Source organism: Fistularia commersonii, chromosome 17 (genome assembly GCF_037954325.1).
Source record: "Fistularia commersonii isolate RoL2024-O1a breed Wild chromosome 17, RoL_Fcom_v1.0, whole genome shotgun sequence".
NCBI lineage: Eukaryota > Metazoa > Chordata > Actinopteri > Syngnathiformes > Fistulariidae > Fistularia > Fistularia commersonii.
Window position 1 is genome coordinate 10,528,822 of NC_141300.1, and position 19,605 is coordinate 10,548,426.

Genomic DNA, 19,605 nt, shown 5'->3' on the forward strand with positions numbered 1-19,605 from the left:
CGAGGGACCAAAAAAAAAGTATATAAAATAAACAAGGCTGCATGGGCTCTTACCTCGGTTACCTCGGTAATCGGTTAAGCAGATAAAAAGTCTGGAGTATTTGGAAGCTGTTGCTTTGAACACACAACATGCGGTCAAAAGAGCTCTCAATAGAGGTGAAACAGACCATCCTGAGGCGGAAAAAAAGAAGAAATCCATCAGAGAGATAGCAGAAATGTTAGGAGTGGCCAAATCAACAGTTTGATACATTAGGAGAAAAAAAAAAGTCCAGATTACTGGATACACAACAGAAGAAAAGGAAATATGTGATTAATGTATTTGCTCCTTCTGTTGGGCTTTTAGTTAACTGAACATTGAAAAACAAAGACAGCTGATTTTTCCCCAGTGACTTGCTTTAGGGTAAAATGCGGGGTGTTTTTTTTTTTTTGGTTAAATCCCACGTTGTATCATATGTGAACTGGTGTTCAGATTTATGTGTCTTAGAAGCGTGTGGAGAATTTAAAAATAAAATTGACCAAGCAGTGAGATGAATATGGAAAAATCAGGGTAATCAATAATCATTCAGCGAACAAGGAACTCTCCAAGATCTAATTCATTCATACATTAAACACTGTAATCGGATTAGTCTCTCATGTAGTTCACATTTGAGTCTAGTCCTGTTTCTTCTCATCCATTTTGGCTTCAGTGTCCTTTCAGAACATTTAGTGTGTTATGACTTTTCAAAAGAACTACCATTTGGAACAAAACAGAAACTTTTTTCGGCGGCCAATCTTCCTATCTTGCATCTATTATGCCCCATAAATGGCTCCTCATAAGTTATACAGATATCACTAAGTTCAGACCGAAAAAAATACCATGCAGATGGCATGTTACATGTTTTTAAGGTTGTTATCATACGGGTTAATGAAGTTGTTTGTCCCATTAATTGCCTTTCATATTAAAAACATTTACTATATTCATTCACTGTCACATATATAAAGTTCACAATATTATATTTCACATTATTCACAATGTTAGTGCTACATATATTAAGTGAAGGTAATTATTTGATAAAATGTATTAAAAAAAAAACCACAGGGTTTGTTATGTCAGGTTTAAGAGACAGGCCCTCTAGTGCCTGAAAAAAGTACGACAGGGAAAAGCACCGGCGTTGGTAGCGTTCACCCTTGTTTGAGAGACTGGACTTTAAAAATATGCGCAAATATTTTCATCTGGCTGAATGTGTTTGAGAAGTATAACACATATTTGTACATTTTTCATTACATATAAATGTATGAATGCATGTAAAATGTATTCATCTGAAAATTTAATCACAGAAAATTGTATGTCAATCACATGTTATGGAAATTTGTATGGGTTGATAACCGTGTGGGACAATATTATGTATTTTATAGAATGTTATCCAGCATTTATTTTCACATGTATTTGAAAAACATTTTTAGGAATATAATTTGACTCATTTAACGATTTTTTCTCTGCGTCAGCCTTTATATATACACATTTTTAAATTCATGCATATTTTAAAAAGCAGCCAGTCGGCTGAATTATTTTTGAGTATCTAACGATATTTATCTGGCATTGATATTCTAATACAAAACTGATTTTTCTGCAGTCAACTTCAGGAGGCCTCTGATGTGAAGGTCATCCTCCACCTGCATTAGAATTTCTGCAGCCTGAACAGGGAGAGCAGGGACTGAGCAGCCCATCCGGACTATTTGCAATGCTGCGCCGGATGATTTGATTTCGATGTGCATTTTGAAATGCAGTTACAGACGCTATAGATCCTCACATGCCCCCAAGTGAAAATTTAGCTGACATCCATATTTGGATTTTAATAAAAGTGTCTGTTACCCTCTGCAGCCCCCCTCAACCAGTGCTAGCAAAGTGTCAGGTAACAGGCTCAAGCCAGACAGTGAGGTTCAAAAGGGGTAACAAGCAGCAAAGAATGCTGGTGGCCAGAAAAATAACACTGGAGGAAAATGGAACTATTAAAAAATTGATCATTTTAAATTTACCATTTCAATCAGATAGTTAAATTCATCCACAAGCCTATTTGCCCTTGCAGTTTGCTGTGAATGCTGACTCCTTCAAAGTCCAGCCTTTAAATTTGAAATTATCATGGCAAGTAAAAGTTGTGTTGCCTTTGGAAAATGTTACACATTTCAGCAAATCCTGTTTGGAGTCCAGAGGAAGAACAGAAACACTTCTTAATCCGGAAACTTGTCAGTCCCAAATCTATTAACTACTGCTGGAACTCATTATGTGGCTTGGTGAAAGCCATCAGTCTGCAATCTTCACATGACTTTGCTTTCACAGTTCATGAAATGAGACTATTTTATCCACCTATGCCTGTAGTTCACTGAGGGGTCAGTGTTCTTTTACTTGTATGCTTCTCCAATCTCCTCTGACTAGAGGACACGCTTCCAGTATTCATGATCTTTCTCCCGGTTGTCCTTAGTCGTGCCCTCTCCATATATGTGGAGTTTCTCAGTTTGCAATCCATTCCTGTGCAGAGTTCTAGTGACTGCCTTCTGTAAGACAATTCCTGACTTTGCCCAGTCATTCACTAGTGTCCTCTCACTTTTTAGGCACATCTCAATTTGAAACCGTTCTTATCTCTGCAAGGGCTTTCTAAACTGTAAGGTTCTCCGAATTTGATACTTCCTACCCCAGTTCTTGGAAACAGAACTCTCTGAATCCTTCTGCTTTTAGGATCTATTATTCAAGGTATATTCAGCATGGCTCAGGTGGAAAGTCATTTTGGAACAAAACCTTGTTGGTTCAAGTGATGAGCAAGACACCAGGTTCCTTGCAGTATAGCATTTGATTTCTAAAGCAAAATAGCATCCTTAGGAATGACAAGTTTTAAATTGCCTGTGCATTTAAGTTTTGAGGGGGGGGGGGGGGGGGAGTGAGCTTATTTGGAACTTTTCAGATAACACTTTACAGAAAAATTGATACTCCATCCTGGTTTCCAGCTTATGAAGTCTCCAATTTATGGGGGGGAACTTTAGTTACTAATTCGTAGTCTAGGTCATGTTTAAAACTTAAGAATCTACTTAATCCCCAAGGGGTAATTGGGGAACTCTATGCAGCCACACAACTTTTGATCAGTCCCAATATAAACTATTTTTTTGTAGAGACCCAACCAAGGTCATATGTATCTTAGAGACTGGGACAGTTCCCACCCAACAGTTTAGGACTGCAATATCAGAAATACTCTGCAGCACCCCTTACTCAAGATAGTCAGACCAGAAGTTTTTGTAAGCAACCATTTATTGCTTTTTCAAAATCCATACTGTAAAACCTATAAGAGAAAGACCAGTCAGGAATTTGTCACTTGCAATTCTGGGTATTCTCCATACAAACCTCTGTCAAAGACCTTTTAGTGTCTTCTGTATCCGGCCATTTGACGTTTGAGATTTTTCTTCCTAGGCTCTCTGGGTCCGTCCATGGGAAAAGGATCCCCTGGGATGTAAGTGATGTCACCTGAAACGGTTTTTCCTTGGCGGTAGCGCGAGTGAGAGGTGTAAGAGTAGACTGGCTCCATGTGATGATAGCCAGCGAACACTGGTTCTTCAATCATGTCAAAGTCATCAATGGAAACCCAGTGGTCGTCCTCAGGAGGAGACACAAACCCAGAGGAACCATCACCACCATCAGTGCTGTCTGAGCTAGTGTAGCCTTGCTGATAGCCTCCAGTTTGATGGCCTGGAAGAGTCAAGCAGTTACGAGAGCAACTGCAGGCGTCACACGTATATCAAGAGCAAACTTACCTGTGTAAGGAACACAAATGACGGTTCCAATCAGCAGGAACAAAAGCCATACCCTGTAGGAACATTTCCTTTTGAGTAGAATTCATCATTACAAGGCTTAATATCAAAGGCTAATATTTACTCACATCATGATGGTTTTGGAGATGGAGGTGTCTGCGCTGTAACTAATCACCAAGAGACTAAAGGACCAAAACCAAATAAGACATAGCATGAACAAGTGAAATAACTACAAGTTGACACTTGCCGTTGTCATTGCTTACCTGCTTCTGGACCACCTATCTTCAGCAGGAACCTCCCTGGTATGTTCTTTCTGATGCCGCAGAGTCTCTTTTAAAGGACCAACTGATTGATAACTAGCAACAGCTGTTAGCAAGACCACCTGATGCACTGTCAAAATTAAAAAATAGGGTTGGGGTTCACACATTTGGTTATTACTGAGTGAATCCTGTTGGGATTGGACCGAAATATTTAAACTTGTCAGTCCCAAATCCATTGAGGGATGCTGAAATTCATCATGCCGCTTGGTGATAGCGGTCAGTCTGCGATCTTCCCATGACTGTGCTTTACTGTGGTTGTTTTGGTTGTATGGTTCTCCCTCATTCCTCGCTCGCAAGCAGCATCTCCATGGCCAAAGAGCTCTAGTTTACTCTCCTCTGACCAAAGGACTCAAAATTATTCATGATCTTTTTCTGGGTTGTCATTCGTCTGGCTTGAAGGTGTCTCTTCTGCAGATGTGGAGTTTATCTTGGTCTGCTACCTCGCAGTGCATTCCTGCAGGGTTCCACTTCTTGTCTTTTATGAGATCATTTTTGACTTTGCTCAGTCATTCACTGGTTTCCGGCCACTTTCCGGGGGTTTTCAGATGCACCTCACTTTGAAATATTTCACTTCCTTCTCCCCCCGCTGGACTTCTTCCTGACCTGTATGACCCTCTGAATTTCTGAATATTTCACGCTTGAGCTCCTGGAAACCAAAAGCGTTGCATCTTCTGCTTTGCGAGTATTTTTTTTTTTTTTCCTGAAGTTTGAACCGATATCTTTTTTGGCATACTATCAAGTGACAGCTCAAACGTTTAAAGTTTTTCTACACCTTACAAGTGTGAATTGGAAGAAGGTAAAGTTAAAAGTATCATATGCAATGTTCCCTCTTAATTTTTAATTTTCAATTTTTTTTTTTGTTTCCAAGCAAACACAAACTCCTTGACAAGTCCCTTGGATGACTAAGTAGAACGTGCACACTGCAGTCACGCCAGTATCACACCCATCCAATTTACATGGTTTATTAAAAGAATCGAATTACAGCAGTAATTTTCATTAAATTGCTTTAAATTAAGGGATTTAGTCCACTTACAATGAAAGACAAAAATCATGTTCATGACCCATGTATGTTAACACCATTGGAAGTATAGATATTTATTTTAACTATAGCTTAACATGAACTGCCAACTGAACCGAGCCACCTAGAAAGTCCAATTTTGAAAACACACTAAATTTTTATTATAAAACTTCGACTTATATTACAAGTATGAGTTTGTATGTCGAGTATGAGTGTGTGAATCTTTGTCCGTAAAATATATAATTACGACTTTTATTAGCATTTAGACTACTCATAGTTATAGCATTTAATGATTATTATCCATAACAAATGAATATTCTTAATAAACAAAACTATGATAAGCACAAAACTGATAGAGAACTTAAATTTCTCCTAATTTTTCCCGTCTGACCTTCTCATGTCTCCAATAGTTGTATACTTTGTCCAGGTTCATTGGCCCGTCTGCTTCTTGCTTTAATTTTATGCGCATCAGCAGGTGATGCAGGAATGCAGTCACAGGGGAAAATATTTCTCCAAGCAAATATCAGTTTTGTCTGTTCCCTGTGTCAATGAGACTGGCATGTGTGTGTGTGTGTGTGCGTGACATCCCCTTAGAGAAAGTTGTGGTTTTCCTGCTGCTCTGCAGCTCACGACCAAAGAACTTGTTCTACCGGACTGCCATCCGACTCTTAAACAGCTGACACTCATTATTTTTCCTGCACTTAAAATGCAGCGCAATAATCTGCACATGTAATTACTGCCCATTTAAACTGCGCTCATCTTGGCACCTGAACTTTGCAAGTTGCACACCAAGCTGCACTCAAATGTCTTATTGCACCGCCAACATGTTCCATATTTGTTTACACCATAATTATCTCTTATCAATACATATCTAAATGCACTGCAGACAGCAAAGTAGGAATTTTATTGTACAGGGAAACACATGTCCACACTGTGTTTGTGACAAAGACTTTGAATCTTGAACTCCAGTGCAATAGAAAACTTGTATAAGCACAAGGTTGCTTCAAGTTTCAATATGCCAACGCCCTTAAAAGGAGATGTAAGGTCAACCTGTGTCCGGGTTGCAGTTCTATGTTAGCGTACACCTTCTAACCTCGCAGTCAGCTTTGTATTACGAGAACTTAAGTGTGACATATTTCGCTACCCCGGTTTTCAAACGCAAGAGTTGAGCATGCCATTTAGTTTATAGACTTGCGAGGCCCAGAATTGAGAGCAAAATAACTTTCAGGGCAGAAATCCTCTGAGTTCAGGAGGCAGGGGGTGTTTGAGCCGACTTAAAGTTGCAGTACAGGTCATAATTTAATGTTGCCTTTAACATAAATGTAGTTAAGATTGGCCTGAAACTGCAGTCTATCCAGCAAAATTACTAATTGAGATAGTCCATTGAAAGCAATTTCAGTCAATTCATTGACCACGAGACAAGGCTATGTGGTGCTTGGACTAAGATTTAAAACACCTATTGGATTAAGCTTCCAGTTTTAATGGGATAGGTGCAGAAATTCACTTTAAGACCATGTACACTATTTAAAAAAAAAACATTTCAAAGGAGTTCTGAAAGAAAGCCAGTCAATGGCAGACTGTTGAATATTGGAAATGCAATGAATATTACCTACCACATAGCTCTTTTGGATGTTCCTATCACTGATAGTTTAAAGTGTTAGTTTTAGACAGTTTTAAGTAACTTTGGGCTAATTAGAGCCTTTCTTTCATATACCTTAACGGAGTTTTTAGAAAAATGGATGACCACAGGAAAGAATATAGAAGCTTTTGGCTCACCAATTCATAGCACAGCAGCAAGTGTCTCATTTAAGACGAAGGGTAAAATTTGTTGAAAAGAAGATTTATGGTCATAGTGAGGGAGGATATGAAGGTAAATTGGGTGAGAGAGGATACAGAGAATAGGGTTAGATGGAGAAAGTTGATTCGCTGTGACGACCCCTGAAGGGAAAAGCCGATAGGAGGTAAAATTTGTTGAATGCTCCATGTATCCCCTGAAACTCTTAAAGAAAAAAAAAAAAAACCTTGTTTCAATGCTATATTTGCAGAAAGACAAAATCTGCCCCCCAACTGTTTAGTATGACTACTGAATTGAAGTGGTCCGATTCAGCTCAAGATAGTCAGGACAGAAGTGTTGAGCTACCATTTATTGGTTCTTCAATAGCAAGACTGTAAAATCTATAAGGAAAAGAAAAGTTAGGAATTCATTGGCTATCACTTACTATACAGATGATCATAGAGAGCCCTACCATTTAGTTTTTTTGGGTGTTGCTATAGTTGGTCTTTTCTGAAGGGACTTCTTCCTTGGCTGTCTGGGTGCATCCACTGGAAAAGGATGCCCTGGGATATAAGCGGTTTCACCGTAAACCGTTTTTCCTTGGTGGTAGCGCGAGCGAGAAGTGTACGAGTAGACTGGCTCCGGGTTGTGCAGGCTATTGAACACTGACTCCCCAACAGCTTCCAAGTTGTCTATGGCACTCCAGTGGTCATCCTCGGGAGGCGAAACAAACCCAGAGTAGCCATCTCCATTAGTGTTGTCTGAGCTAGTATAGCTTTGCTGAGAGCCTCCAGTTTGAACTCCATAAGGATGGCCTGCAAGAGTCAAGTAATTATTTGTGTAAGTGCAGGATTCAATTGTGCATGGTTGTCTATCACTATATGTGGCCCTATAGAAAACCCAATAGATAATGGATGGAGCAGACTCGCCTCTTTTGGAGAGAACCGAGCTGATGGTGCCTATCAGCAGGATCAAAAGCCACACCCTGCAGACATGTTCAGGTCAGTCAAATGTAGTTTTTTTATTCTGTTTTATTTAATAATCTTTGACAGATATACTCACATCATGGTGAGAAAGCAGAGATTTTAGGGGTAGCTTTGACTTCTCACCAAGCGACTAAAGATAATACAAAACAATGCAACATGAACACCATCACGTACAACAACAACAACTATTATTATTATTATTATTATTATTATTATTATTATTATTATTATTATTATTATTATTTATTTAATTTTATTTTTTTTATTTTTTTTTCCTAAACATTAACCTGCTCATACCTGCTTCTAGACCAACTCTCCTTAGTAGGAGCCTCCCTGGCATCAGCTAACAAAGCCTTTTTTAAAGGACAACCAGCTGCAATAGGTGATTGATTGATTTGGGACACCTGATAATACTAAAAAAAAAAAAAAAAAAAAAAAAAAAAATTAATTGGAGGAAGGTGTTGCTGCACCTAGATATTTGTGGCATTTTTAATTACCGATACTGAAAAGATCGTGTAGAACTTTTTTTTTTTTTTTAGAATATTTCCTTAGTTTTATAAAGCACTATTTCAAACACAGTGAATACAGTTTCTAGGTATTAGAAATATATATTGGTGCACACAGAAGTACTTTTCACATTGAAGAGTTTGTTTGTGTTTTGAAATTCACTCTGGATAAGCAGACATCGCACAGCACAGTTGTTGTACTTGAGATGTGGAACCCCATTGTATGCAAATTGATGAGTAAGACTCCTGAATTTAGGCCATAATGTCTTGGGTCGCCCAGCTGCATTCAAGTTGTTTTATTATCAACAGGGCTGATCACAAGAAATTCACCTCAGTTATGATATTATTGCAACAATACTTGACAACAGGGTTTGTAAGTGTTGTTCTGTCTGTATTTGATGGACATGTGCGTAATGTACTTCAATCATTAGTACCAATTCTGTGCAGTAACATGCAGGTGAATGTAAAATGGGTTGGTATATTCATCTCATACCTGGCTTGATCATCTCAATTGATCTTTATTGTATCCTAACTTTTAAAGTGTTTCATTGGCCCAGTCTATCATACTTCAGGTTTGGAACTGAAGAAGCTTCTTAGTTGAGAGGTGAAACGTCATCAACGGAAGAGAATCAAGTCCAGCTGCTATGAGAAAAAGAGTTTGACATTAATTAACCATGACCTGTATGAGTGAGAAGCTCCACAGATTAGTTTTAAATCCTTATCCCAACTCACCATTCCACTTGTATCCCTCATTCACCTGTGTACTGTATTGCTACGGCTAACGTCATTACACTCTGTTCCAGGGCATACGTCCAGATTTTCCTTTCTCTGCTCTTAAAACATGTCATCTGCAAACCTCAGTCCATGGAGACCCTTGTCTAATAATCAAGAAAGGGCTCAGAACTGATTCCCTGATGCAGCCACAACGCAACATTCCTTCGGCTGTCATACATGTCCTGCACCACTAACTTTTTCTGCCAAGTTTCACAGTTGCCCTCTCAGCACCCTGTCATTTGTTTTTTCTATACCTACAAAGGCACAATGTAGCTCCCTGTGACTTTCTTTGCACTCAACATTCTCAGAAGTTGATGCTGCATCTTTAGTACTCTTTCTTAGCATAACCATACTGCTGCTAACATCTGCCCTCAGTTTGGCTGCCACTATTCTTTCTCATAAGTTGTACAGCTAATCAACTTTATTCTCCTGTAGGTGCCACTACTCTGCTTTTCACCTTCTTAAAAATCAGCACAAAGATACAGTAAAACCCCATCTCACGGACAAACCGACTTAGGAATAGACCAAATTTTGAATGGGCCTGCAACAAGCCTCGGTGCATGGCGCACAGACAAACAAACTCACAGGTTTTTTGTGTTTTGGCATTGTGGCATTGTAGCGTAGCAGCAGTCGTTCGTGCTACTCCACATTGTTTACACGTTCACTGTCGTGTTCTCCAGTTATAACCTTTTTTTGTGCTTTTTCAGCAAGTTAATTCTCATTATTGCTCCCAAAAAAGTGACTATTGCCAGTGATGTTGAAATTAAGAATTACATTTGATTCAAGTTAGCAGGGGTCTCATATGCAGGAAGGCTTTACTTTTGCTGTTTAAGTGAAGGAAACACTAAGTACAAGTGCCGGCAAGAAGAGAAAGACCACAATAATCCTTAAGGTTATATTCAATTCTTGTGTGTGTTTTTGCGGCAAATAAACCCATAAAAAAGTTTCAGTAGATGACAGTGTGTTTTTTGACATTGATGGAAAACCAGTTCTCATGGTTTCTATACTTCTCAGCGGGAGGAGTTGACACTGAAGAATGGAAGAATGGAAAGTCTGGATGCAAGCATAGAAATGATCTCCAGTGCATTTTCTTTATAAACACAAAAGTGGTCCAGAAAAATGATTTTATTCAAATAATCCAGTGGATTTTTCAAATCAACATTGACCCCTCTGGCCACCTTCTATATAACATGTTGGTCCTCATTTAGGTAAGCCAAGTAGTGGTAATTTAAAAAGTCAAACCTGTCTCACTGGAGGATAAATAAAACCTTCAGTGTCGTCTTAGGGGAGCTATTTTCCTCCCTCTTGTAGTTTGCTTTGTTTAATGTACATGTTAAACTTAGGCTGATTTTATGATATGTCTGTGCAAGTCACTTGGTCTTAAGCAAGCTAATCTTAAAATGAATCAACAATAATAAATGTTTCATTAATAGAGAGGGAGGAAAACAGGATTCATTCAGCAACATCCCAATGGATGAACCCACTCTGGAAGCATTTTGTTAAAAGTCATCACCTAGTTTCATTCTCACTGTGCATCAGGTTGTCATGCTAACAGCTGTTGTTAATCACCAATCAGTTAACGCAGCTCTGTGGTTCTTTAAAAGAGGCTCTGTGGGTCACAGAGAACATGACAAAGAGGCTCCTGCTGACAAGACCTGGTCTAGTTGCAGGTAAGTGGTAAATAGTTGGATGGTAGTTATGGAATGTCATGTTGGGTCATATCTTGTGTTTGGTTCTTCAGTCTCTTGGTGAAAGCCAGTTGCTTCCTGAAATCCCCACCTCCTGAACCATCATGATGTGAGTAAATAACCGGTTAGTACTAACTTGGTGTGATAGCTTTGACAGACATTAATGTGTCTGCAGGATGTGGCTTTTGTTCCTACTGATTGGAACCATCAGCTGTTATCCCCACAAAGGAGGTGAGTCTACTCTCGCTCCACAAATGAATCCTGGATGCTTCCTCTCAAATCCCCATTCTGACCTTTGCAGGCCGTCAAACTGGAGGCTATCAGCAAGACTATACTAGCTCAGACAGCACTGATGGTGGTGACGGTTCCTCTGCGTTTGTGTCTCCTCCTGAGGACGACCACTGGGTTTCCATTGATGACTTTGACATGATTGAAGAACCAGTGTTCAGTGGCCATCATCACATGGAGCCAGTCTACTCTTACACCTCTCACTCGCGCTACCGCCAAGGAAAAACCGTTTCAGGTGACATCACTTACATCCCAGGGGATCCTTTTGCCATGCCCAGGAAGAAATCCCCCTCCAAAAAAACAGCTCAAACCACACCCAAAAGAGAGCCGGCTTACTGGTAGGGCTCTCTGGCTCAATGTACAGTAATTGATTCTTAAAAAAAAAAAAAAAAAATCCTGACTGTCTTTTGCTTTACAGGTATTAACCACCTGATTTTTGTGGCAACAATAAATGGGTTCTTAAATCTCTGGTTCTGACTGTCTTGAGTGGGGTTTCCAGTCCATCATAAAGCAAATGCTTGGTGGGTGACAGCTCTGATGGGGGGGGGGGGGGGGGGAAGGTTTATCAACCCTCTGGACATCGGGTCTTCAGGAACTTAAGCCGTTAATGGTGACTCTGTTAAAGCTCCAAGAAATGCAAAATTCTTGGCAACTGGCATTGAGTTTCATCACTTGACTGTTTCACCCCTCATCTGAGGAGTCATTTATGAACTATGTGGAAATTACAAACAAAACTGCATGGTTTTTGGGCAAATCAAGGCTATGGAGATTTCTTCAAATGGGAGTGTTGATCTGCAGAAACTAGCTGTAGTGGGATGTGTTTGGAACAAAAGAGCAACTTCTGGGGGATACCTGGAATGTGAAAGGCTTAAAGGAGTGAAGTATGCTGATCACATGAACTGAGTTTCATGGTGATGGGTCTTTCCTGGTTGTTTGGAGGATGCAAATGGTGTGCATATTTATCTTGGTATTGATCCCAGTATGGCACTGATTGTTGGGGGGGGGGGGATGTGTGTGTCCTTTGTTTTTTTTTTTCTGACAAAGCTGGCTTCTTTGACTCCTCCCACACCTTTTCTGGCCAAAATAGACATTGCTGTCTTCAAATGAATGGTGCTTGTACTACAGGTGTTAGTGGACCTAGTGGCTCTCCTGTGTTGGGCCATCTGTTTGTGCAAAGGTGGTCTGGTTTCTCCAATGTAGATGCCATCACAAGCCTCAGTGCAAGTGACTGCTTACACCGCATATTTAATCTTGTGCCTGGGTGCTTTGTCCTTGGGAGGCACCAGTTTTTGCCTCTGGGTGTTGTGGAGTTTGATCTGTACCGGTATATGTGTTCGTTGAACACCCTTTGGAGTTTCTCTGGATCACCAGCGACGTATGGTATGACGATGTTCTGTCGTCTTCCTCCTGTTCTACGTTCCTGCGTCCGCTGGTTCCTGATTTGGCGAAGGCCTAATTAGGGTAGCTACAGGACCTCAAGCTCCTAAGGTGTTGTACCTTGGTCTCGCTTCCTTTAGCAGTTGATGGGATGTTCTTGGACTGGAAGTGTAGAGTTTTGAGTACCCCAAGGTTTGTGTTCAAGGGGTGACGTGAGTGGAAAAGTAGATACTGGTCAGTGTGTGTTGGATCCTGCAAATCGTGATGTCCTGCTGGACGTGAACGCTGGAGTCCAAGAAGGGGAGTTGGTCAGCAGTGACGTCTCCCTTGTGAATTTGATGTGGGTGTCAATTATGTTGAGGTGAGTGGTGAGCACTTCTACCTCCCTCTTTATCTTGACCCATGTGTCAAATACATACCTGTACCAGTGGGTTGGTGGTGTTCCTCTGAACCAAGGGAGGGCCTTGCTCTCATCCTCCTTCATGTATCAGTTTGCCACTTTGGGGGAATACAGGCCAACCCCTTTACAAAGTGCCTGGAGCCTGGGGACACCAGTGAGTGTCTGACCCATTTAAGGATTTGGGAGTGTCTCACAGAAGACAATAAATTTTAAACCCTGCATGAGAATGGACTACAAAAACGCAGACCAAGAAAAGCTCCACCTTTGCAGAGGAGGTACCTTCAAGCTTTACTAAGGACAACCTGGAAAAAGATCATCATTGAAGTGTGTCCTTTGGCCATGGAGATACCGCTCATATGTATAATCATATTTATAAAAATGTTGACACTCTTCCTATCAACACATATCCAAGTGCACTGCAGACAGCAAAGTAGGACTTTCACTGACCAGGGAAAGAAGTTTCTACACTGTATATGTGACAATAAACACCTTGAATCTTGAATCATCCGAATCATTCATCCCCTCTATTGCCTTCACCAATATGCCCATTGAAGTCCGCACCAATTACAACTCTCATCTCCGGAGATATTCTGCATCACTTCATCTATCGCATTCCAGAACTTCTTCCCCTGAAAGTCACATCCCACCAGCGGGATACAGCCACTAACAGTATTTTAGCATCACACCTTCAATTTCAAGTTTTAGACTCATAAGTCTATCTGACATTCCTTTCACCTCCAGAACATTCCAGACAAGCTCCTCCTTCAAGATAAATCCTACTCCATTCCTCCTCCTGTCAGTACCATGATAGTACAACTTAAAGCCTGCTCCGAAGATACTAGTCGTACTACCTTTCCAACTGGTCTCCTTGACACACAGTATGTCCACCTTCCTTTCCTGCATTATGTCGACCAACTCTCCCTTTTCCTGTCAAAGTCTCAATATTCAATGTCCCTACTCTCAGTCCCAGATTCCTGTCTTGCCTCTTCTTTCTCTGCTTGACTGTACCCTGTAGGTCATGTGTACCAATGGCGGTTGTTGTTAACCCGTTCCTCAACCGATTCAGTATTAGATAATGAGGTTTGATTCGCACATTTGGTTTTGGCAAAAGTTTTACGCCGGATGCCCTTTGTGACGCAACCTTCTGCATTTATCCGGGCTTGGGACCGGCTCAGGGAGACACTGGCCCGTGCCGCCCTGAGGCTGCCGTAATGAGTTGAAATATGACTGACTGGTTTAAACATTTAGACAGTTGTTCAAACACTCGTGCCATAACCACCGTCAACCAGCAATTGTCCCATTCTGTTGTCGTCTCTGAAACTGAGTTTAGAGCTATGAGAGGAAGAAAAAATCTCAAATTATGTGTTGCACCTTTCCACCGGGTAACAATGTTTGAAAACTCCAAATTGGGAGTACCGGCACATTCACCTTAAATATTGATGGAAAACCAGTTCTTATGGTTTCTATACTTCTCAGCGTGAGGAGTTGACACTGAGGAATGGAAGAATGGAAAGTCTGGACGCAAGAATAGAAATGATCTCCAGTGCATTTTCTTTATACACACGAAAGTGGTCCAGAAAAATGATTTTATCCAAATAATTCAGGGGATTTTTCAAATCAACACGGACCCCTCTGGACACCTTCTATATTACATGTTAGTCTTCAATTTGGTAAGCCAAGTAGTAGTAATTTAAGAAGTCAAACTTGTCTCACTGGAGAATAAATAAAAGTTTCTGTGTGGACTTAGGGGAGCTAATTTCCTCCCTCTTGTGGTTTGCTTTGTTTCATATACAGGCTTAACTTAGGCTGATTTTATAATATGTCTGTGCAAGTCACTTGGACTTAAGGAAGCTAATCTTAAAATGAATCAACAATAATACAGGTTTTCTTAATAGAGAGGGAGGAAAACCTTGATATGGCCTTGGTTTAACACATTTCAGCACAAATGATCTGATTGATTGAAATCTTTCTTCTTAAAATTGTTAAATCAATTGCACAAAACTGTTGGGTAATTTGCTTTTGACTGCATCTTTTGGGCTTCAAACAGGATTCATTCAGCAACATCCCAACAGATTAACCCACTCTGGAAGCATATTGTCCAATAAACATCACCTAGTTTCATTCTCACTGTGCATCAGGTTGTCATGCTAACAGCTGCTGCTAATCATCAATCAGTTAACGCAGCTCTGTGGTTCTTTAAAAGAGGCTCTGTGGGTCACAGAGAACATGACAAAGAGGCTCCTGCTGACAAGACCTGGTCTAGTTGCAGGTAAGTGGTAAATGTTTTGATGGTAGTTGTTGAATGTCATGTTGGGTCATATCTTGTGTTTGGTTCTTCAGTCTCTTGGTGAAAGCCAGTTGCTTCCTGAACTCTCCACCTACTAAACCATCATGATGTGAGTAAATAACCTGTTAGTATTAACTTTGCATAATGGCTTTGACTGACATTAATGTGTCTGCAGGATGTGGCTTTTGTTCCTGCTGATTGGAACCATCAGCTGTTATCCCCACAAAGGAGGTGAGTCTCCTCTTGATGCACAAATGAATTCTGGCCACTTCCTCTCAAATCCCCATTGTGACTCTTGCAGGCCGTCAAACTGGAGGCTACCAGCAAGACTATACTAGCTCAGACAGCACTGATGGTGGTGACGGTTCCTCTGCGTTTGTGTCTCCTCCTGAGGACGACCACTGGGTTTCCATTGATGACTTTGACATGATTGAAGAACCAGTGTTCGCTGGCTATCATCACATGGAGCCAGTCTACTCTTACACCTCTCACTCGCGCTACCGCCAAGGAAAAACCGTTTCAGGTGACATCACTTACATCCCAGGGGATCCTTTTGCCATGCCCAGGAAGAAATCCCCCTCCAAAAAAACAGCTCAAACCACACCCAAAAGAGAGCCGGCTTACTGGTAGGGCTCAATGAACAATAATAGTTTCTAAAAAAAAAAAAAAAAAAATAATAATAAATCCTAACTTTGTTTTGCTTTACAGGTATTGACCTCCTGATTTTTGTGGCAACAAAATAAACTGTTTCTTAAATCTCTGGTTCTGACTATCTTGAGTGAGGTTTCCAATCAGCATAAAACAAATGCTTGGTTGGTGACAGCTCTGTTGGCGAAATGGGTTTTTATCAACCCTCTGGACATTGGCTCTTCAGGAACTTAAACTGTTAATGGTGACTCTGTTAAAGCTCCAAGAAATGCAAAATTCTTGGCAACTGGAATTGAATTTCATCATTTGACTGTTTGCTTCATCTGAGGAGAGTCATTTATGGGCTATGAGGAGATGCCAAATAAAACTGCCAGGTGTCAGGGCAAATCTAGGTTATGGTCTTCTCTTTAAATGGGTGCGTTGATCTGCAGAAACTAGCTGTTGTGGGGTTTGATCTGCACCAGTATATGGTGTTTGTCGAACATCCTTTGGAGTGCCCCTGAATCCCCAGCAGCGTATGGTATGATGATGTTCTTTTGTTTTCCTCCTGTTCTACGCTTCTGGTGGTTCCTGATTTGGCGAAGGCCTAATTAGGGTAGCTACAGGATCTCAAGGCTTTCCTAACATGTTGTACCTTGGTCTAGCTTCCTTTAGCAGTTGATGGGATGTTCTTGGACTTGAAGTGTAGAGTTTTGAGTACCCCAAGGTTTGTGTTCAAGGGGTGACGTGAGTGGAAAAGTAGGTAGTGCTTGGTGTGTGTTGAATCCTGATGTCCTGTTGGATGTGAACGCAAGAGTCCAAGAAGGGGAGTTGGTCAGAAGTGACGTCTCCCTTGTGAATTTGATGTGGGTGTCGATTGAGGTGAGAGGTGAACACTTCTACCTCATTCTTTATCTTGGCCCATGTGTCAAATACATACCTGAACCAGTGGGTTTGTGGTGTTTCTCTGAATGAAGTGAGCGCCTTGCTCTCATCCTCCATGTATCGTCTCGGCATTTTGGGGGAATACAGGCCACCCCCTTTACAAAGTGCCTGGAGCCTGGGGACACCAGTGAGTGACTGAAACATTTTAGGAGTTGTCTCACAGAAGACAATTTTAAACCCTGCACGAGAATGGACTGCAAAATATCAGACCAAGAAAAGTTCCAGCTTTGCGGAAGAGATACCTCCAAACTCTACTAAGGACAATCTGGAGAAAGATTTGTCAAATACATACCTGAACCAGTGGGTTGGTGGTGTTCCCCTGAGTTGTGAGTTGTCTCACAGAAGACAAATTTTGTCAGTACCATGATAGTACAACTTAAAGCCTGCTCCTGATATACTAGTCTTACTACCTTTCCAACTGGTCTCCTTGACACACAGTATGTCCACCTTCCTTTCCTGCATTATGTCGACCAACTCTCTCCCTTTTCCTGTCAAAGTCTCAATATTCAAAGTCTCTACTCTCAGTCCCAGACTCTGGTCTTGCCTCTTCTCTTTCTGTTTCCTGACACACCTTCCTCCCCTCCTTTTTTGACCTACAGTAGCCCAGTTTCAATTGGTACCCTGTAGGTCATCTGTACCAATGGCGATTGTTGTTAACCCGTTCCTTGACCGATTTGGTATGAGATTATGAGGTTTGATTCGCACGTTTGGTTTTGGCAAAAGTTTTACGCCGGATGCCCTTCGTGACGCAACCCTCTGCATTTATCTGGGCTTGGGACCGGCTCAGGGAGACACTGGCCCGTGCCGGCCTGAGGCTGCATTAATGAGTTGAAATATGACTGACTTGTTTAAACATTTAGTCAGTTGTTCAAACATTCATGCCATAACCACCGTCAACCAGATATAGTCCCATTATGTTGTCATCTCTGAAACTGAGTTCACAACTATGAGTTGAAGAAAAAATCTCAAATTATGTGTTGCACCTTTCCACCTGGTAACAATGTTTGAAAATGTCTGCAATTTTGCAGGCCATTCTCGTGAGACAACTCCAAATCCTAAAATGGGTCAGTCACACACTGGTGCCCAGGCTCCCGGCACTTTGTAAAGGGGGTGGCCTGTATCCCCCCAAAATGACGAAATGATACATGAAGGAGGATGAGAGCAAGGCCCTCACTTCATTCAGAGAAACACCGCAAATCCACTGGTTCAGGTATGTATTTGACACCTGGGTCAAGATAAAGAAGACTGAGGTAGAAGCGTTCACCACTCACCTCAACGCAATCGACACCCACATCAAATTCACAAGGGAGGACGTCACTTCTGACCAACTCCCCTTCTTGTTATCTTTCTGTTGCATTCACGTCCAACAGGACAGAATCCTGGACATCAGGATTTATAGGAAACCAACACACACCGACCAGTATTTACTTTGACTCACACCACCCCCTTCAACACAAACCTTGGGGTAATCAGAACTCTACAGACCAAGACCGAGGTACAACACATTAGGAAAGCCTTGAGATCCTGTAGCTACCCTAATTTGGCCTTTGCCAAATCAGGAACCACCAGACGCAGGAATGTAGAACAGGGGGAAGACGACAGAACATCGTCATACCAATGTTGCTGGTGTTTCAGAGAAACTCAAAGGGTGTTCAACGAACACCATATCGTCATCCTCTTACAATAATCGCCCGAGTCATTTTTTCAGGAAACAAAATACTGAACCTTTTGACATAGGCAATTTCTACTAAAGGGGTAGAATGGCACAATCTGTTGGACTGAAGATGTAGGCAATTTTACCAGCGGTGGTCAGCATCATGAGATGATTTAGGCAAAAAAAAAAAAACATTTTTGTAAAAAGATGACCTGGGCGATTATTTTAGGAGGGTGGTGATATACCGGTACAGATCAAACCCCACAACACCCAGAGGCAAAAACTGGTGCCTCCCAAGGACAAAGCACCCAGGCACAAGACAGAGTACCTGGTGTAAGCGATCACTTGCACTGAGGATTGTAATGGTTGCTACATTGGAGAAACCAAACAAACTCTGCACAAACAGATGGCCCAACATGGTCCACCGACACCTGTAGTACAAGGTCTGTTCATTTGAAGACAGCAATGTCTATTCTGGCCAGAGGCAAAGAAGGCAGCTTTGTCAAAACAGAAAAACCATCTCTGAACAGTGAAAGAGGCCTCAGACAACTTTTCAAACTTACAATGCCATATTGGAATTAATACCAAAACAGATATGCACACACACAGCCCATCCGCATCCTCCAAACATCCAGGACCCACCTCGACCCAAATGATCCTCAGTTCATGTGATCCAACTGGTTTCACTCATTTAAGCTTTTCACATTCCAATCCAGGTATTCCCACAAAAGTCGGTCTCTTGTTCCATGGACTCCCCATTACAGCAGGTCAACGCTTTCATTTAGAAAAAAAAAGCCACCATAATCTAGAGAGCAGCCCAAAAACCTGGCAGTTAAATTTTGAGTCTCCTCATAGATAATATAAGTGAAGCCTCTCAGATGAGGGTGGACTGTCAAAACTCACATCCGGCTGCCAATAATTTTGCAAGTCTGAGCTTTAGCAGGGTCACCAGACTGCTCAAACTCCTGAAGACCCTATTGGGCCAGAGGTTGGATAGGACCGATTCAGAGCAGGACAGTTGTCACCTAGCAAGGATTTGTTTTGCGTGACTGGAAACCCCACACAAGAGACTGTGACAGGACCAGAGATTTAAGAACCCATTTTATTGTTGCCACAAAAATCAGGTGGTTAATACCTGTAAAGCAAAAGACAGTCAGGATTTTTTTTTTTAAGAATCAATTACTGTAC